Below are 22,744 nucleotides of genomic sequence, written 5' to 3' on the forward strand. Positions count from 1 at the left end.
TGCCACAGATTTATCGGTGCTGCACTCACCTGACACCCAACATGAGATTTGTTAAATTCCTGATATTTCCAGACCTACATGACTTAGTCCGCGTGTGATATATGTACTTTTTTTTTCGTATCTTTGTCCCACTTTTTTTTTTTTTCTTCCTCTCTCTTCTTTTTGCTCTACCTTTTCCTTAAAAATTATTGTAACTAATGTTTTTTTTGCCTGTATAATTGTTTGTCTCAAATGTAAACTTCAATAAAAACTTAATTTAAAAAAAAAAAAAAATTGTTTCAGCACACCCTGCCTAGTATTCGCTACAAGATGATCGACTGCATCCCCCCCAATCTGAGAGGGGGTGACAGAGGTAAAGCTCTGCTGAAATTGGAATCCAAATGGATACACTCCCTGGATACTGTACAGCCGAATGGACTTAATGAAATACTACCCATGTCCTGTTTTCTCTAACTCCCGGTCTAGGTTCTTTTGCCCACATTAATGACTCCTCCAGGATGATTAGACTTCGTCTCCAGTCCCTTTAGACAATGCTACCCTGATTTAGCTAACCGTAGAATACGAGCGAGCGATTGAGTTATGCTTTAATAACTATGCTTATTTAGACATTCTCCCCTGGCAATTGATCACATCAGGCTTGATGTTTATGACATTGCTTTCCTGCCTATTTATTCTAGGATGAGCCTGGCACCTTGACTATATTGGACTCTATATGTACTTGCTTATATTGTATCTTTTTTGCACATATGCCTATATCATGTCTTTTTATTAGGGTATGGCACGTATTCACCCTACATTAGTGCATACACGAACTCCCCGGTTCTTTTCATATACAGACAGAGAATTCCGCACTTGGCACGAGCACTGGGTCCGGGCACATACACTGGTAATCTGCCCATAGTCACATATTCCCCATATAGATCACGAACTCACATTTCGCACTGTTACTTGGCACACTCGGCACATAGTCACGCACTCTACATATTTTCTCGGACACGGACACGGTTTGCGGCACCACCGCATGTATTACCCTGCATACACAGACATTACCCACCCACTTTGTAATCCACACCTACTCCACCTCCTACAGTTACCCACCACACGCTTCCATTACACACAGAGTGGCCAGCACACACTGCGTTCATCCACTCACAGTACTGCAAATAGCCGAGCCTTCAGTGCTCCACCACCTCTTCATTCAGCACCCTGACCAGCGGCACTTGCACGGCCGAGACGCCGTCACATTCCCTACTACCTTCGGCGCAGACACATTTTCATTCGGACATCCCAGGTATACACTCTTAGTCCGGCTTCACACCCTGATTCACATATATTGTTCTTACACTGTGGTTACACTTTTTCGTACTCCCTTTCCTAATGTATATGTCACCTTGGTTACCAGGGACACGGTGATTGACACACGCCCCCCGGTGAGTCAGGACACGCTGGTGCAGGAGCGCCAGTGACGTCATCAGTTCCCCGCCGGGGGCCAGCACGGGTGGTGGTGGCACTGAGTGATTTTGCAGTTTGTCTTCTATAAATGTAAGTACTTTTGTATCACTTGTTATGTCTTGATAAAGGGCTACCCGCCCGAAACGTCGATTTGCACTATTACAGTGTCATTTCCTTCATTTTGATTACTGCCGCCGTGCAGTGCAGAAAACCTTAGAGTGACTTAATTTGACTGTTTCCGTACATATCCCTTGCGGGAACGAAGCGCATGTTTCGGGGCAGATTCTGCCCTTCAGTCCTGAAGATGGGGAATCTGCCCCGAAACATGTTGACAGAATAAATATTCACTTGTTTCATCACTTATAAAAGCCTCAGAGTGCCGCTACTGATTTGGAGCCGTATATATATATATATATATATATATATATATATATATATATATATATATATATATATATATATATATATATATATATATATATATATATATCTCCTATATATTTGGCTACATCTGTCACTCAAAGTGGGTGTCTGTGTCTATAACGCTCTGTTCCTGGACTTTCCTCTTAATGTGTGATTGCCTTCATCTGTGCTGAACACCTTTCTGAGAAATTAACCTGTTTAAAACAGGTGATGGCAATCATACATTAAGGGGAAGTCTAGAAACAGAGCATTGTGTCCCTCCTGGAGAGGGTCATGTTGGGAGGTATGTGACAGAGAACCAGCCCAGTGAGCCCACAGACAGTGCCAGACACCCACTGCCTTCCCATGTTGCCCAGCACTGCTACTCCACAGCCACCAGGTGAGCGCCCCCCTCCCGCGATTTGCGGCAAAACCTCCCCCCCGCGTGCCCCCCCCTCCCGCGATTCGCGGCAAAAACACCCGCTCCCCCGCGACCCCCCATACCGCAATTCGCAGCAAAAACACCCCCGCGACCCCCCCTCCCGCGATTCGCTGCAAAAAGAACCCCCACCACGACCCCTCCCGCAATTCGCGGCATAACCACCACCCCGCGACCCCCCCCTCCCGCGAATCGCGGCAAACCCTCCCCCGTGACCCCTCCCCCCCGATTCGCGGAAAAAACACCCCCCCGCGACCTCCCTCCCGCGATTCGCGGCAAAAAGAACCCCCCCGCGACCCCCCCTTGCACGATTGGCGGCACCCCCCCTGCGACCCCCCTCCCGCGATTCGCGGCACACCCCCCCCCCCGCGCAATTCGCAGCAGCCCCAGGATTAAATGGCACATGCAAAACACTGACATGGCTATGGTCGACAATGAAAAAGGTTGACATGAGTTTTTGAAGATTTATTTTTAATTTTTTTTATTTTTTCATATTCATTGTCATGTGTCGACATGGACACCAATGAAGTGGCACACTTATGTCAACATTTACATGTGTTGACCTTTCTGTGTTGATTTTTTTCTTGTGGCGATTCGCGTCACACCCCCCGCAACCCCCCCTCCGGCGATTCGCGGCAACCCGGCACCCCCCCGCCCCGCAATTCGCGGCAACCCCCCACCGGAACCCCCATGAACCCCGCTCTCCCGCGATTCGCGGCATCCACCCCCCGCAACCCCCCCTCCCGCAAATCGCGGCACCCCCCGCGATTCGCGGCAGCCCCAGGATTAAATGGCACATGCAAAACACTGGCACGGCTATGGTCGACAATGAAAAAGGTTGACATGAGTTTTTGAAGATTTATTTAATTTTTTGAATGTTTTCATATTCATTGTCATGTGTCAACATGGACACCAATGAAGTGGCACACTTATGTCAACATTTACATGTGTTGACCTTTCTGTGTTGATTTTTTCTTGTGGCGATTCGCGTCACACCCCCCCGCAACCCCCCCTCCCGCGATTCGCGGCACCCCCCGTGACCCCCCACCTCCCGCAATTCGCGGCAACCCCCCACCGGAACCCCTGTGAACCCCGCCCTCCCGCGATTCGCGGCACCCAACCCCGCGACCCCCCCCTCCCGCAATTCGCGGCACCCCCCCGTGATTCGCGGCAGCTCCAGAATTAAATTGCACATGGAAAACACTGACATGGCTATGGTCGACAATGAAAAAGGTTGACATGAGTTTTTGAAGTTTTTTTTTTCATTTTTTGAATGTTTTCATATTCATTCTCATGTGTCGACATGGACACCAATGAAGTGCCACACTTATGTCAACATTTACATGTGTTGACCTTTCTGTGTTGATTTTTTCTTGTGGCGATTTGCGTCACACCCCCCCCCCCCACAACCCCCACTCCCGCGATTCACGGCACACACACACACACCTCCCCCACGATTCTCGGCACCCCACCCCGTGACCCCCCCTCCCGTGATTCACGGCACACCCCCGCGACCCCCCCTCCCATGATTCGCCGCAACCCCCGCCCCGTAACCCCCCCTCCCACGATTCGCGGCACCCCCCCGCGATTCGCGGCTGCTCCAGAATTAAATTGCACATGGAAAACACTGACATGGCTATGGTCGACAATGAAAAAGGTTGACATGAGTTTTTGAAGTTTTTTTTTTCATTTTTTTAATGTTTTCATATTCATTCTCATGTGTCGACATGGACACCAATGAAGTGCCACACTTATGTCAACATTTACATGTGTTGACCTTTCTGTGTTGATTTTTTCTTGTGGCGATTCGCGTCACACCCCCGCAACCCCCACTCCCGCGATTTACGGCACACACACACCCCCCGCGCGATTCTCGGCACCCCACCCCGTGACCCCCCCTCCCGTGATTCACGGCACACCCCCCGCGACCCCCCCTACCATGATTCGCCGCAACCCCCGCCCCCGTAACCCCCCTCCCGCGATTTGCGGCAACCCACCCCGCGACCCCCCTCCCGCGATTCTCTGCAATCCCTCCCCTCCCGCGATTCGCAGCATCCACCCCCCCACAACCCCCCCTCCTGCAATTCGCGGCACCCCCCGCGACCCCCCCCCTCCTGCAATTCGCGGACACCTAAGTTGCAATACAGGGCATCTTTCATACAATTCTAACCATATTTCTCATATACAAACGTTCACAAATTAAGGGGGCGCAGCCCCTAACGACGGTGTGAAGAGCGCCCGTAGGGCGCGATGAATCACCTAGTATATATATATATATATATATATATATATATATATATATATATATACATACACACATATATATATATATATACATACATACATACATACATACATACATACATACATACATACATACATACATACATACATACATACATACATACATACATACATACATATATATACACATACATATATATATATATATATATATATATATACACACATACATATATATATATATATATACACACATACATATATATATATATATATATATATATATATATATACACATACATATATATATATATATATATATATATATATATATATATATATACACACATACATACATATATATATATATATATATATATATATACATATATATACATACATACACACATACACACATACACATATATATATACATATACATATATATGTACATACATATATATATATATATATATATATATATATATATATATATATACATATATACATACACACACACACATATACACACACACACACACACACACACACACACATTTCACTGTCAGCCCCACACTGTAAATATTACAGCGATATTTATTTTATTTTACACATATCAGCTCTGGACGGGTGATTTTGGAAAAATCGCGAAAAAATACAAATTTGCATCCCATTAGATCTCACCCTGAGAATTTGTCTAACTTTTCATACAATTTTGACTATATAGTCTAAATTATTAGCCAAAATGTCATTGTGTGTATGTACCTAGGTTCACCACAGTCGCCTGCAGAGTAAAGCATTTAAATAGAACAATCTGCATTTACAGTAATGCAATGCAAATAAAAACAAGTACAGTCTCCCAAGTCTCCAAAGGAAGAATGATATATTTTTTCCCATTGCTTTACATTTCCATGTTAAATGCATTTAGAGCCTTAGAACAACATCAGCTGAAATCAGATTCGAACATATTGAAAAGCTGGCTAACTAAAGACAAAAAAAGGAAAAAAAAACCAACACTTAACCTGGCCATACATCAGGACGACCAGCATCAGATCCAAGCTGTCTAACGATTTCCCCGGCAGCTTCTACTTCTAGAAGATCTGCAACTCCCAGCACACTGGCCGTTTGCAGCATCTTCAGATCTTACGTGCAGCACATAAGATCTGAGGATCTACCTCACAACCTGTGGGCCCATGCATTGTACCGAAATAGTAGACGATTTGCTCTCAAAACAAAACAATGTATCGCAGGACCCATCAAAATCATGCTTTCGGGCCTGAAATCGTTCAGCTGTATGGCCTTCTTAAGATAAAACTCTTTTACTTGCGTAAAAATCTATAAGTGGGCCATTGCCCAAATACCCGAGGACTGCATGGGGGGAAAAAAATGATGCAGGAGACACTATCCCTAATCTAGGAGCAAAGACGACTTTCTAAGAAGCCAGGAAAGATGAGCCTCCAGTCAATGAATCCCATAAGTTTGTAGTAAAAGATTTTTTTTAAAATGATAAGTTGCAACAATCACTTCAATGGCTTAGAGAATTAGAAGTCGCATACCTATAATATCTGTGGCACAAACCATGCTTCGGTTTTTAAAATGAAACCAACATGTTCCCAGTTTTCAGGCGGTGATCAGATAGACGTGATCTGTTAAAAGAAATAAAAAAAAGAACCGTTAAAAAGAAACATAATATACAGTGTTTGAAAATCATGGTAATGAATTATTAAGCATTTTTAAAAATATACAATAGAAAGAACAGAGCACTATATTTTGTGGATAAAACTGGGTACACATCTAAAAGGACTGTATGACCCAGCGACATATATTGCCTCACTGTACATACAAGATGACGTAATGCAAGACAAAGAAATATTTTGTTACGGTGTCATCCAACAATACTGTATGTATGTATATATTAATATTCTTGCTAGTCTGTTTTAGTAGGGCACCCCACCAAGAGGGTATGGTTTTAAGATTTTTTTAAATTGGGAAGGGCTTGACACTTTTCTAAAACAGCATAGCGTGAACACTTATACATACACACACACACACACACACACACACACACACACACATATATATATCACAACAATAACCATGAGAAGAAAGCGTAAGGATCCCTCCCGGGAAATGGCTGCTTGCATATGCATGGTCATATATTCATTAGCATGGCTAGCTCACAAAAGTAATATCAGTGATTTCACTTATACACATGGGTGGATCATAATGAAGAATAGGTTCCCGACTGTTTACTACAGTATATTCGTGCAAGCCTTAAATTAAAAAAAACTATAATAATTGGGTCTAAAAGAAAAAACCTTACTAAAGTAAGAGCAGGGCCAAATATTAAATGTAGGCCTATATGTACAGAGCTATGGCTTTCACAAGGGACTGACTCCTGCCAGTATTTAGGCGAAACACAAACTGCACTCCAGGAGCATGTAGAGCAGGCCACTGACTGAGTGCCATTTTACATTTTCACCTCCAAGAAGCAGAGGCTTAAGGCCCTCATACACTATGCAACCGATCCCCCTTGAGTCACCCGGCAGGATCGCATGCGATCCTTATGCATGCGATATATCTCTTGCGATCCCATTCCTCGCCGTAAGTAAGGGTCTGACTCAGAAGTAGGACGTGCATCTGACAGACATCTGATCAGATGTCGGACAAATGCGATTTGGTCTTATTTTCAGGGCCAATCCGCTGGAATCGGGCCCAAATCTCAAAGGTACACTATGCGATTTCTTCGAAAAAAATAGCCTTCAAGACTACATTCTTTAGAGTGCTAGTAGCATGTTCATAAACCTTGCTCAAAACTACCAGCAGTATAGTGTATTCTGTAATTAGCACTACTATAGAAAGGACTGTATGTTAAGGATCTCTTAACTCCACAACATAAACACATAAGTCCACTAACTTATATTCGTTTTAGTTCTCTTGGCATCAAAAAAAGCATTTGTTCGATATGATTAAAAGTATTTTCCTTAAAAATACTTAACATTATCCCTTATGATTAAAAGTATTTTCCTTAAAAATACTTAACATTATCCCTTGTGCATACAAACTAAAAACTCTTAAACGGAGAACACATGCAAAGAAAATAATAACACAATACCGTTTTTATGGAGCAAATAACCTTACTCATTACTACCTCCCAATACATACAAATAATTATTGAATCCCATAAGTCATGGGCAAAAGGCAATTACTCTCTCCTGACTCACCCACCACAATAATGTCCCTGTCCGTGCATCTTTGGCAGTTTACAATTATGCTCAGCAAATTGTAGTAAAACCAAAAGACATTGTATACTGAAGATAGGAAATGTTGTAGGAAGAAAGCTATCATGCATCATTGCTAAATTGCTTATTTTGTACAGATATACTTCGAAAAGATCTTAACATGTTATCCTATGCTGTCAGATCAGATAGTATTCTACTGCTGTTGTGTTTACAGATCCTCCACACCCACTATCAGTGACGGAGATAAGAGCTGTACTTAAAGAAACATAAGTGACTGTAGACAGGAAATGTGAACATAGACAAGGAAGAAGTGAAACCTCTTACAAAAAGCATAGAAGTACGCTTACAGAACATTTAACATTGTGTTGTAATACACTCAAATTATGCTCCATTAGCAACTAAAATGAGCAACACACATAAGTGCAAATGTCATTCATACCAGCAGTTCCTGAGGGCAACTTCTCAGTGACACCAGGAAGGGGATCTTTTGGCTGCCCCAAGTTTCATTCTCTAAAGGGAGTATTCGGTCGGTCATTACCATAAAAAGAGGAAGGACCGATTTGGTTTCCTTGTTAACTAATCAAGGGGATGTGACAAGAGGTTTTTTTTTTTTTTGGTTCGTTTTCTAAATCTAAAGAAGCCAATACACATTCACCAACAAGTTACTATTTCATAATTACTTGGCTGAATGATTTGTATTATTCTTTTAGACCGGTTTTAAATTGAGTACTGTATTAGTAATCATCAAATACTAAAACTTTTACTCTAAATCACATGTCTTCAACCTGTGGCCCTCCAGATGTTGTAGAACTACATGTCCCAGCATGCCCTGACAGTTTTGGCATGCTCTCATAGGAAAAAATGTGGCAATGCATGTTGGAACATGTAGTTTTACAACATCTGGAGGGCCACAGGTTGAAGACCCATGCTCTAAATCATGGGTCCTCAAACTGCGGCCCTCCAGATGTTGTGAAACTACAAATCCCAGCATGCCTTGCCACAGTTTTGCTATAAGGGAGTGTTAAAACTGTGGCAAGGCATGCTGGGATTTGTAGTTTCACAACATCTGGAGGGCCGCAGTTTGAGGACCCATGCTCTAAATCATGGGTCCTCAAACTGCGGCCCTCCAGATGTTGTGAAACTACAAATCCCAGCATGCCTTGCCGCAGTTTTGCTATAAGGGAGGGTTTACAAATCCCAGCATGTTTTGACTAAGTTTTAACACTCCCTTATAGCAAAACTGTGGCAAGGCATGCTGTGATTTGTAGTTTCACAACATCTGGAGGGCCGCAGGTTGAGGACCCATGCTCTAAATGTTCAGGAAATAAAGGGACAAAGGATATTCTGCATGAGCTTTATTGCTCAACCCATCATTGTTTATAGATTTAAGAATAAATTGATTACATATCGAGGTAAAAACACGTGACATGAAAAATACATAATTTTCAATAGATGATAAATATACATAGTGTTTACCAACCAACTCTGCATAGCCTCATTTGCATGCACTTAACATCTGCCTCTCTATCACTATGGGCCAGATGTATCAAGGTTCAAAAAGTGATAAAATGGAGTGATGAACAGCCAGCCAATCAGCTCCTATCTGAAATTTTTCAAACTCAGCCGGATTGGATTGAAATGGAGAGTGATCAACGTAATACATCTGGCCCTATATGCGTTTGGCTGGGTACAGACGAGGAAAGGTATGTTTGTTCATATAAAATCGGTAAAGCCCTGTGTACACTAGAAGTTAAAAGCAGACTATATGCACATTAACAACATTATTGTGCATTTGCGTTCAGTGTGCACCAATGATCAAAATAAGCACTCCCGTGTGTCGTTATCAACCCCCTATCTCATCTGTAAATGCAGTAAAGTGTGCCTATGGGGAGATACAATAACTTTCCCTATTCAATTGTGGCAGTTTTCTTTTTCTGCCGATGCAGTTTTCCTTTTGTAAAACGCCAAAAATGCATCAGCAGCAACTGTTCAAAACAATCGCAGTATCGACTAAAACATGTGGAACGGCATATCACATGCATGTTGAACAAAATGCGATGCAATCAAGTCCAAAACGCACGGTGTGTATTGCTATCTGATCGGCCCTGCAACAAAGCCGATTTGAAAAACAGTATATATCAGTGCATCTGCATGTTTGTATAGCAACTTGACGACCAACCATACAATGGCTGCGGGAGCCACCAACACCCCTATGTCCAAACTAGGCTTACAAATCGAAATGCCCTCCAGTTCTATTGTCTGCCCCAAAATAATGAGAAGCTGATTGGTAAAGGTGTATAGAGGAATAGCAGTGGTTCTAGAACCACTAGTGCATAGCTTACCAAAAAGGCTACTTTATCTTTCTAGGGTGTACCCATCCTAACTTCAAATTCAATTATGCAAATAACATTATATAATAAAAAGCTAACACTGATCCAGTGGCACCCAACAGATCAATATAAGAGGCTCTTCTGAGGAAACCGACCTACTGTAACTTAGAGTCTGACAGGCAATGTTACCTGTGGAAAGACGTGGACTCCGCTATTGTAGCTTGGCCGTGTTTAAAAGAAACAGACTCCGGTGTCGATCCATACAGACTGCAGCGGTGACGGGCGTACAGAGTCCGCAAGTGAACACTGGCTCCCTTCCATCTGTGTTCTACAAGGAGCTTCTATGTGGCCTTGAGCATCTGTCCTCAGCTGAGTGTGCATAGACAGCTCATGAGTGCAGGAAAATCATTCCTTAATACTGCATTCAGCCTCTATAAGCAGCAACCACATTTACATCTACGTTAACCTGCCTAAAATCCCGCTGTTAAAATTGGTTATCCAGAGTACTGATTAACACCTTTGAACCCTGGTGTGGGTAAATTGAAAATCGCCAAACACAGCATTATAAAATCTACTCAATATTGTTCGGCTCTGACTTTGCAAACCAACAGTAATTCCTGTTAAAACAGCCCTGGAATATGGCTAAATAGGAAGTATCTCAAAACTAATCACAGACTGTATTGGAAGTTGGTTTAAGATCAACAGTCCTTGGATAAGGTTCAATCACATTTTTTTCAAATAAGTACCGATTGGAGAGACTTTTTATTGGGTCCAGTTATTTATATATGCTGCAAAATATTGGGCTAACTAGCCTAGGAAATAATTGGGTGTCCACGTCTTTTTATGCTTTTTTAGTGATTTCTATTATTGTATGTGCAGTTTATTGGGTGTATTTTAAATGTATGCATTAATCTTTATGTCCACCATACAGGTGTGAGAATATTAATAATAAAAATATATTTTTTATTAGAAAATCACTAGTGTCACATATGCGCTCTTTAAATATTCTTTGATATTTTATTTACATCCCCTGCATGTGCCCAAATTGAAGAGAGACCATTTGATGGTTACTCACCATCGAATGATTGCTCCTCTCTTTGCAGATAAAAGCCTGCATTTCGTTTTATTCTGCCTGTTTATATGCAAATTGAGGGTTGGCGCTAACGTCATCCTCTCACCCCAAGCAGCCAGACCCTGAGTGTCAATTATTTTGAGAATACCCCAACTATGTGCATGCGCACACCACTGGTCTGAATTTGCTGTTCAACGAGCAGGTCTGAATCTTCCTCTAAGTCTTACTTAAGAACAATGAAACAGACGTTCCTGAAAACTCGTTTGATGATTAACAGTCTGAGGGGCAGATTTATTAAGCTCGGTGAAGTGATAAAGTGTCTGGTTTTTATCACCAGCCAATCAGCTGTGCTTATATTTTCAAAAGCTACAGGAGGTTTCTTGTGGTAAAAGATGCCCACTGCAGACTTCTGTGGATCATTTCCATGAACTCCAAACACCTGAGTAACCCTCAGGTTACTCTGGATGTATAGCAAAACCACGCTGCAGACACATTGGCTCCAGCATGCCCAGGTAACGTGATCCACATGAACATGGTTTTCTACAACAGTTGCCTTCCCCTGGATTGAAAGGTCTACAGCAGGCATGTCCAACGTTGGCCCTCCAGATGTTGTGAAACTACACATCCAGCATGCTTTGCCACAGTTTTGCTATTAGAGAATGCTAAAACTATTGCAAAGCATGCTGGGATGTGTAATTTTACAACAACTGGAGGGCCAACATTGGACATGCCTGGTCTACAAGTGTCTAGGTAGACAGTCAATAGGTTGACAGAGAAAGGTCTACTTGTAGTAGGTGAACACAGACAAAAAAGGTAGACATGCAATAGACAGACATGAAAGGTCAAAACATAAAAATATGTCAACATGAATTTTTCACAGGGTTTTTGGCGATGTTGACAACTGTCAACACGGGCCCCCCAATTAGTGTAGCATCTTGCTTACCATGCTTCATGCCTGGTGCCTCACTTTACCATCCACGTGGACTACATTGAGAACAGTAAAAGCATGAAATCGTCCCAAAATATTTTTATTTTTTTAAACCATCAATTTTATCATGCGTCAACCATTGGCATCTCAACCTTTTACCGATTTAAACCTTTTGCATGTCGGCCTTTTGTTTGTGTCAATCTACTGCATGTGGACCTTTTGGGGTCAATTGTGTACCTAGACGTAGACCACTCAACCGCTTCCTTCATCGCAGCCGTTTATCAGACATCTCAGACGCACGGTGACACAGGACATGATCTACATACAACACTGGAGAGTTGTGTAAATAGCAGATTTACGTTAATCTCAGTCGGACCTGTAATAAGAAGACAAACTATTCAAATCAAGTGTCATGATGTATATACAGGAGACCTAGTTAGGAGCAAAGTGTGCGGTTACAAGGCCAGTGATGGGACAACTATACCATTTCACCTTCAGTCATAATTTCTTTAATTTACTAAATAAAATTAGATCTCAATGGGAGATTTTAAATCATGTTTGTAAATGGTATTAAATATTTACCTGTAATTCTTGCTTTCAAATATGTTTGTTCTCACTAATGTATTAAATTGCAAGGTAACAAGTCATTCACTATTGTATTATTATATGTCCTGATATAGATTTGCGTGTCAAGGTACAGAAACTAGTGCAAATGCATGTGTGTCAGTCCCTTAACCAAACCCACATACTCCACTCTAGGATAGATTTTGGAGCTAGTTATACAGGGGTTCCAGACAGCTGACAGACCATGTCTAATCAGACAGTCAATAGGTCGACTCCAAAAATTAGACACACATTAGTTGGATATGCTCACGCACTCAAAATCACAGCAAGTGACTTTTTTAAACCAACTTGTTTGTACTTTACCATCCCAGTGGGCTATAGAATAGTGTGCCGAGCGCAGCGGTACACTTATACATTGACCATGTACACATGATTTTCCATGTCAACATTTTACGTGTGTCAGTACTTTTGTAATGACTCATGAATGTCTAACTATTGTCAACGTCTAACAAATGCAGGTGTAACTTTTGGTGTCCACCTATTAAAACTGACTAGACATAGGGGGTTATTCTGGTTCACTCGGAAAGGCACAATCATGCTCTAATAGACAAATCCATATGCATCGCAGGTGGGGCAGATGTAACACGTGCAGAGAGAGTTAGATTTGGGTGCGGTTTGTACTACAAACTGATCTCTATATTGCAGTGTAAAAATAAAGCAGCCAGTATTTACCCTGCACAGAAACAATAAAGCACCCAAATCTAACTAACTGTCTCAGCACATGTTACATCAGCCCCACCTGCAGTGCACGAGAGTGATTGTGCCTTTCCAAGTGAACCAGAATAACCCCCATAGTCTGCGAGCTACACCACTCCAGTCATACAGTGTTTGTTATGTAGTTAGGATGACTAGGTTGGCTGATTAATAGGAGTTTGGGGGTCATTTTTATTAGCGTGCAGAGGCCAATGTCTGCATCTTCTGTCACAGACCTCCTGGCCGGTCATTGTGTGTAAAATTAGGCTTACTCAGATGACAGATGGCTGCAACCATCATGACGCAGCACTCTGATGCCAGCAGGAGCAGTCCTATTGTTCAGATGGCTCAGGTGCAACAGCAATATTATGTCTTGTGTCCAGCTCTAAATCACACTGTCATTCAGGTCAAATTGGACCTGTATAAGATACTTTAGTAGCCCTTCTCATGCTTCCGAGGTCATTGAGAAGGGCACTAGACTCCTTTACATGGAGTAGAGCTTACCTTGAGAGAATAAAAGTTGTGGTAGTATCAAGTGCAAGCATGATAAATCAATGTACTTTTTATACAGTATCTATTGTTCTTTCCCAGTGGTGTTACATACAATAATCTATGCTTAAGTTTAATGTAAAGTATACAATAAAAATACATCTTTATTTAAGTTCAAATGGCTGTGTACTCCAGAAACAAGAAAAAGCCACTAAACCAATGACATCAGTACACATTGGTACATTTTAAAATATTTAACACATAAGTGGATTCAAACACTAAATATAGTCAAGTAACACACAATTGCAATTAGTGAGAAAATGATTCAGCTTGGTATCCGAAGAACCAATGGTGATAGGTCACAATACATATACAGCAGGTATGGATTTCCTTAAAGCCAGATTCATCTTAAGTAAATAATAAAGTATGGGTGTATTCAATGGGGCCGGCGAGGGGGGTTAAACGGCGGGGATCACCGAAAACCAGCGATCCGCGCCGTTTAACCGCCGCTCACCCTATTTAACGATCCAGGGGATCCTAGCTGTCAGACGACAGAGGATTCCACCAAACAGCTAAGCTCACCGCTAAAGCAGGGAGCCCGCTGCATTTAGCCGCAAGTCTCGCTGTTTTAGCGTCTGCATATGCTGTTTCCCCCTAACTCAAAAAAAGCTAGCGAGGGGGAAACGGCGTGTGCAGTGGCCCTCCCCATTAAATACTCCCATACTCCATATAGAACTACCATATACCGCTTGTTATTCAATGCCAACGATATTTGATATAGTCTCTTGTAAATGTTTAGATTGTAGCACATCTCTGCAACACACCCACACCCCCTCATAGATCTCTGTGTGTAACAGCAAAGAGCCCACAGTAAAGAATCTCAAGGTATGCTGGTAGATAATTGTGCATCTGTCAGATTACTAGGATAGAACCTAGAGACTATCAGAAGAACTCATTGCTCCAGGGATATGTAAAATGTTCATAAATACCAGCATTATTGACAATTTATTGGTAGAAAGTTTGGAACTACTTGTTAACATAGAGACTCGGTTATCAACAAGTGATAAACACACTTTTTGGAAGACAACTGATTGCATATGATAAATGGTGCCTCAGTCAATCAGCTCCCAACTGTCATTTTTCAAACACATGTCAGTTGGGGGCAGATTGGCTGAGGCACCTTTTGTGTTTGATCACTTGTTGATAAATTAGCCCCTTTAATATTAATGCAGTGGCTCACTTACCCAGAGGGGGTATAGATCATTGGGTAGACAGCATGATGGTCGACATGAATTAGGTCGACAGTCAAAATGTTGACAACCCCCATGTCAACCTAATGCTTGTGTCGACTTAATGACCCTGTCGACCTTCCTGCATATCAACTTAATGGTGTTGACCTAATGGTGTCGACCCAATGCTTGTAGACCTAGTGACCGTATCCCCCCAGAGGTGTATCCTGTTTACTACATAGAAATACAATGCATACAGGAACTACTATGTGAAAGATAGCACAAACAGATACGTTTAATTCTTGGTTGTCGAGTTTGCCAAACATAAGTGGCAGCTAAATGTCTCTAATGATTCAAATGTATTTCATCTTACATGGAGAAAATTTCAACAAAAGTAAAATGTTGAAATGAAGCCTCGCCATTTAGGATGAAACGCATTAGGAACCGAACAGATCTGCAGATAGAGGCAGACATGGGCTCTGGGTCTTCAAAAAAGCAGAGGAGCTAAAACTTTGACTGAGGCATACAGGACAGCACTCAGACAGATCATTGCCCCTTATAATTACAATGAAGCGGTAGGTTTCCGATGTAGTGAAGCCTCCTTTCGTTGGTAACTGTGTGATAGTCAGGTTTGTTCTAAAAAAATAGAAATAACTATTTTGAAATAAAATAAAAGTTAATTGTCTCTTACCAGAGGTTTGACTAAGTGAACTCACTACAGTACAGAAGCATCAGGTGCAACATAAGGTATCTACAAGTGAGCAGACAGCAGTGGGTGGGCAAACAGACCTACATAATAGCACCAATAATCATAGTTTAAATTGAAAATATCTCCTAGGTGACAATCCACCATGTGTTGCACAGTACAGAAGAGGTGTCAAATATATATGACTGCTTGAACACTTGACAAAACCAATGCATGAAATTTTAATGGACTACAGAAAACTCAAACTTATGTTACAGCTAACAATTAAACAGCAAATAAAGCTACTGAAAGTCAAATGCATTTCTCCTGAGGCCAAACACCACTTACTATACACAATCTTCCAAGTGGCATTGATCACAGTGTTCTCCATACTTCGGAAGGGAAGAATGAAGCAACTCCTACTGAGACAATTCAACAGTGTTTTGCACAATGTTGCAGTTTAAGCCACCAAAATAACATAACATGTATATAGTAAATTTACTAAAGCTTCTAAAAATGGAAAAAAAATAGATGTCTATCATTTCTCTATTGCATCCTAGAAAATTATATTTAATCTGATTGGTTGCTATGGGCAACAAAACCTTAATTATTCAGAAGCTTTAGTAAATTTACTATGATCCATGTTGGCCAAAACAGAAGATCATTAATTGTACGGTTGATTACTCTGGTATTCCCTCAATTGCAGGAGAAACAGTAAAGAGGATTTCCAGAATGTAAAGAGGAGCAGCTACTGCACACTGCAGTTTCCTAGAATGTCTGAAGGACTCTATCCCAGATAAGCTGATAACCTACTGCCTTTCTAGGCCAGCTCAGCTTGGGGGAAAAGAAAATGAAGGCAGCCTCAGAGTGAAGCAAGCATTACATAATTGATACTTCTCTGATTCTTAGACACCAAATCACAAACAATCTGATAAAATAGTTTATCATCAATGAAGTACAGTCAGAACATTTGTAAAGAATACCCACCCTGGTGCCTTTCATTAATGCACCGTAAAAGAGCAGACCCCTTATCAATGGCTATTCATCTTTCACATTATAGATTGCCTACTGTAATTTATTTGAAGCTACAATGTACAGATACAGCATTGTTCAGTGTAAAAATGACACTCATGTAATGTATGAAACAAACAAAAAGCTTTACTGGGGCAGGGACTGATGTGGATGTTCAAATATTCTCTGTAAAGCGCTGCGGAATATGTGTGCGCTATATAAGAAACTTAATAAATAAATAATAAATTGCCTTGCGAATCAATCCCGATTCAGTCGGGATCAAATCGCACGGCAAACAATACGCATTCCATTTGGAATATATAGGGCAGTGATTCGCCGAGTGTATTCTATGCTAGGGTGGCCAACTGCTTTCACCGTGATTTTCGCTTTGATTCACCATCTTTTTAAGGTGAACTGGAATGTGTTCTTTTAAAATAGAGTTGTTGTTTTTTTTGGTGTCGAAAAATCATAAATTTTATTTTGTGAAGGTTCTTTCTATTTGGATTCAAAATAGAATTTTTACACTTGACATCAGCAGGGAGCAGGGAGCTGCTCATTAGATATTCACTGCACTGGTCCTGCTCATTACATATGCACGAGCGGTACCAGCGCAGCCATCCTTCTCCTCTCTGAGTTGCAGGGACCCCCTGCTTGCTGGTGGGTGGCATGCAGTGGGGTCTGGCAACGCAGGGTCAGGTCGGGTAGCGTTGGCAGGCAGGGGGTCCCTACGGTGTATGTGAGATCAGCGGCGGGATCCCTGCCACAGACCCCCTGCCCGCCATCGCTACCCGACCTGACCCGGTTCTGCCTGTGTCCCCGCCAGCCCTCCTTCTCCCCCACACAGCGTCCGGCGCAGGCAGGGAGGCTTCCATCTTCCTGCCGCTCCCTGCGGCATTCATTGGGGGGTGTTTAAAATTTGCCAGAGGCAGCGAGCCTGACGCGTTGAATAGGGTGAGAGGGAGGGCTGGCTGTGAATCCACCAGCAGGATTTCGCTGCACATCGTGAAAAATATCATTGAATACTGGCCATAGTCTTGGCCTACACAGTCTATTTTTATGTTTGTTTTCCACGAAACGGGAGTTTGCACTGGGATCGAACCGCTCGATGTCTATTCAATTTTTATTTGATTTAACTATATAGTCAAAATGGAATAGAAAGCGAGTCAGAATCGCACCATGTGTACGCTACATTAGACCGATATAGGCATGTGTCCAAAGCCCCATACACACTAGACGAAACACTCAATCCCAGGAGAAGAGCATACTCAATGTTACCGATATTGAGCATACACACTAGACAAATATTCTAAACTATATTGCTCAAAAGGGCCAAAATAAGCATTATCGTTTATAATATTGCTTAGTGTGCATGGGTCTTAACATCTTCATATATAGCCAGTGTCCACGAGAACTATAATTTTTCATAAAAATCTTCCCGAAGCAAAGGGCTATTCGTCTACTGTTAGGGAAATGATGATATCATGTGTGTGAGATAAATCTGTCACCACAGTAACAAACATTATGGAAATAAGGGGATTTGTGTAAGAACTTTCAAATAGCTTTCTCTGAGTCCATCCTGGCAACACAGCTCAACCATGGGATGTAGGAGGGTCCGCAGGAGCAATGCACCTATGCTAACTTCTTTGAGAGGCAGGCTCCTCCCTTCTGCATCCTAGAATTCCTCAGTTCAACTTCTAAAGCACACTAAGATACATTACTCAGTACAACGCCTGAACATATTAATATGCACAAACATAACCAATAACATGACAACACATGAATGGTATAAACTTACTGAGCATAAGGGAGGGATTGCTGTGTCGCCAGGATGGACTCAGAGAAAATGATTTGAACGGTAATTCCCCCTTTTTGCTTTCGTCCATCCTGGCGACACAGCTCAACCATTGGACATTCAAGAGCTAGTCCTTTGGGAGGGTCCGCTCAGGCTTACAGTTCTCATCACTGCTTGCCTAAATGAAGCGTCCTCCAACGCGAACTCATGGAACCTATAGAATTTGGTAATGGTATGAACAGAGGACCAGGTGGCAGCCCTGCATAACTGCACCACTGCAGCCCATTGACGCACAGCCCAAGAGGAAGAAACTGACCTGGTGGTATGGGCCTTAATCCTGGAGGGCATCGGTCTGCCTGCCTTAGTGTAGGCAAACGCAATTACTGACCTTAACCATCTAGCAATGGTCTGCTTAGAAGCAGACCACCCTCTCTTATGTATGTCATATTGTACCAAAAGCAAATCAGTTTTGCGAATATCCTTTACTCTCTCAACATAGATGCGCAAGGCGCGAACAATGTACAGTTTCTTCAACTTGTCGCTATTTCTAGACTCCTCAGGGGGGCAAAACACCGGGAGTACAATCTCCTGGTTTAAATTTAAATTTGACACTACCTTAGGTAGAAACTTAGGTACTAGAAGCACAGTCCTGACTTCATGGAAAATCAGAAACTGAGACTTACAAGACAAGACCCCCAGTTCTAAAACTCGCCTAGCCGAAGCTATAGATAATCAAAAGGTAAGTTTTCAAGAAAGAAATGTAAGATCAGCCCGACCTTAAAGGCTCAAACTGAGGTTTTTGTTAACACCGACAAAAAACTAAAGACAGGTCCCAAGGCGCCACCGGCTGGCTATATGAGGGTTTAAGTCTCAAGACTCCCTGCAAAAAAAAAAAGTCTGTACTTCAGGTAAAAGAGCTACCCTTTTCTGAAAGAAAATGGATAAGACCGACAACTGTACCTTTAAAGACTGCAGGCTAAGCCCTGCTGAAAATCCATCCTGGATAAATTCCAAGAGTCTAGTGACCTTGAACCTAGAGGTGTGTACCTTCTGTCGTTCACCCCACCTGATCTAGATCTTCCAAACATGATGGTAATTTGCAGCTGATACAGGCTTGCGATCCATAAGCATAGTCTGGATAACAGCCTCCGAAAACCCTTTTTTCTTTAGTAAGGAGGTTTCAAAAGCCAGGCTGTCAAATTGAGACAAGCTGGGTCCAGGTGCAGAAACGGTCCTTGTTTGAGTAAGTCCAGCCGAAGAGGAAGACGCCAAGAGTCCATCGACAACCTCAGTATGTCTGAATACCATGACCTCCTGGGCCATTCTGGTGCAATCAGTATGACTTGTACCTCCTGCATCCTCACTCTCTTTAGGAGTCGAGGAATCCTAGGAAATTAAGGGAACACGTAGGCAAGGTTGAAACGCCACAGAATAGTCATGGCATCCACTGCCTACGCGGTCGGATCCCTAGTCCGAGAGCAGAACCTGGAACCTGACAATTGTGTCTGGACGCCATCAAGTCTATCTCTGGGAACCCTCAGAGAGTCACTATTTCCTGAAAGACTTCCTGATGTAGCGCCCACTCTCCTTCCAGCAGCTCTGCCCTGCTGAGGAAATCTGCTTCTATATTCCAGATCCCCAGAATGAACACAGCCGACAGAGTATTTATATTTACTTCTGCCCACTGGAAAATCGGCAAGACTTCCTGCATTACCATCCTGCTGCAAGTCCCGCCCTGATGATTCAGGTAAGCCACAGCCGTGGTATTGTCTGACTGTATGCGTACAGGTGATACCTTCAGGAGATTCTCTGCCTGCAGAAGGGTCTTCCAAACCGCACTGAGCTCCAAGATGGTGATCGGCAGTCTGGATTTTTCCTTGCACCATAGAACCTGCAACCTCAGGTGCAGGACTCCCATCCCCCATTCCCTGAGACTGGCATCAGTCATGACAACCAGCCAATCCGACGAGCAGAGGGAACACCCCATTTGCAGAGAATCCGTCCACCCGGTCTAGTAGTCCCTTGCCTTCTGAGACAGCAACAGCCATTCCTGTTTCATGGTTTTTGAATTTCCCGACCAACAGGACAGAATGTTCCACTGAAAGATTCTTGAGTAAAACCTTGCAAAACTGCAGTGTCTTAATGGTTGCCACCATCTTGCCTAACAGCTTCACTCCCTACCATACTGTTGGATTTGGAGACTGAAGAATCAACAGGACCAACTGGTGAATGTCCACCGCTTTGGACTCCGGAAGAAACACACAATGTAGGGGTGTGTCCAAGATCACCCCCAGAAACTGAAGTCTCTGTGTGGGTGTCAAATGAGACTTCGGGAGATTTAACAACCACCCATGGTCTTGGAAAAACTGTGTGTCGCAAAGGCCAGATGTTCCCTCAACTTCTCCTCTGACTCCGCCTTGAACAGGAGGTCAACAAAGTACGGGATAATCACTATCCCTTTTAGCCTGAGAGCCGCTGCCATGACAGCCATCACTTTTGTGAAGACTCTCTGCGCTGTGGCCAGGTCAAAAGGCCTGGAACTGTAAATGAGTCTCTCCTATCGCGAAACACAGTAAAGACAGATGTTCCTTGCAAATAGGCACATGAAGATAAGCATCTTGGATGTCTACCGATGCTAGAAATTCTCCTGACTCTATACTTAACAGCACTAATCGAAGAGATTCCATGCGTAAATGGTCCACCCACAGGAGTAGGTTTAAAGACTTCAAATTTAGAATGGGTCTTAAAGACCTGTCTGGTTTGGGGACCAAGAAAAAAATGAAATCTCTCTCTTTCTTCCTGAGGTACCGGGACCAGCACTCCCTTCTCGAGGAGAGGTTGCCACCCCCCAAGCGAGCTTCCCGCTGTAGGGGTGTTGGAAGAAATCTCTTTGGGGGAGGCCCCCTGAGATTTATTCTGTAACCCTGAGAAATGATGGAGAGAACCCAAGGGTTCGTGGTGGAGATGTTCCACGTGTCCCGAAACTGCAGGAGGCAACCCCACTCTGAACCCAGAGTCTCCGCCCCATCATGCAGAGGACTTATCCTCACTCTTGGATGGATGTTTCTTAGCAAAGGCCCCAAAATGGGAACTGGGTGCCCTTCCCTTACTGGCTGGAAACTTTCCTCTTCCTGCCTGTCCTCTGTTGGACTCACCCCCCACCCCCCCCCCCCCCCCCACCAAAAGGAGGAACAAAAGGATGCCTTAAAAGCCCCAAACTTGGAAACGGAAAGTTTAGACGTGGTGGGCAGAAAAGTGCTCTTTCCCCCCGTGGCTTGCTTTCAAGTTCTGCCCCAAAAAGAAGTTCTCCCTTAAAAGCCAAGGCCTCAAGAGACTTCTTGGACTCGCTGTCAGCTTCCCAAGCTTTAAGCCAGAGAGCTCTTCTCGCTTTCACAGATGTGGCCAACACTTGATGCCATCTTGTTGCCTTCTTCCCCAGCCTCACACACATACTCTGCAGCACACCTAAGCTTTTCCGCCAAGGCAAAAGCTTCAGAATCAGGCTGGAGTTGAGTACATAAGGCTTCAGCCGATTTAATCATAGCCTTGGATACCCACGCAGATGCAATAATAGGGCGTAAGGTATATCCCACACCTTCAAACACAGCCTTAAGGCATCCTTCAATTTTCTTGTCCACAGGGTCTTCTAATGCAGCACCCCCTTGAAAAGGTAAGGCAGTGAATTTAGACAACCTGGCAACAGGCGCATCCACTAAAGGGGTCTTTTCCCATCATTTTACATGCTCCTCTGGCATTGGGTACATGTTAGCAAATCTTTTAGGCATGAGAAGCCTCTTATCAGGGCTTCTCCCAGTAAAGCTATCATGCCCTCATCTGAGGGAAAGGTCACTGAATCTCTGCATATTTTCTTGAACACACAATGAGCAGGCACTTTATCCTCCTCTGAAAAATTTAAAGTCTTCTTAACTGCAAGGATCAAATCCTCAATACCAGGGACACAAGATTTAACTTCTTCCCTCTGGTCCCAAAAAACTGCCTCAGCGCACACACCTTCCTCATCAGAATCTAAATTCAACAGGTGAGGTGTAGATAAGGGGTGTCTGCGAGAAGTGACCTCAGGGGTTTTGGCAAGTTGTTCCATAAATGCATTC

The 22,744-nt window shown here is 43.0% G+C and overlaps 1 protein-coding gene across 1 annotated transcript in view; it reads right to left on the reverse strand.

The window, feature by feature from the left end:
- TAOK3 (TAO kinase 3) overlaps positions 1–22,744 on the reverse strand; it is a 212,988-nt gene that overhangs the window by 144,699 nt on the left and 45,545 nt on the right. The window contains exon 2 of the mRNA XM_083151479.1: positions 6,094–6,183. The gene's annotated coding sequence lies outside the window, so the exon portion shown is untranslated. The remainder of the gene's footprint in view (positions 1–6,093; positions 6,184–22,744) is intronic.

Source organism: Crinia signifera, chromosome 1 (genome assembly GCF_055691185.1).
Source record: "Crinia signifera chromosome 1, ASM5569118v1, whole genome shotgun sequence".
Taxonomy (NCBI): Eukaryota; Metazoa; Chordata; class Amphibia; order Anura; family Myobatrachidae; genus Crinia; species Crinia signifera.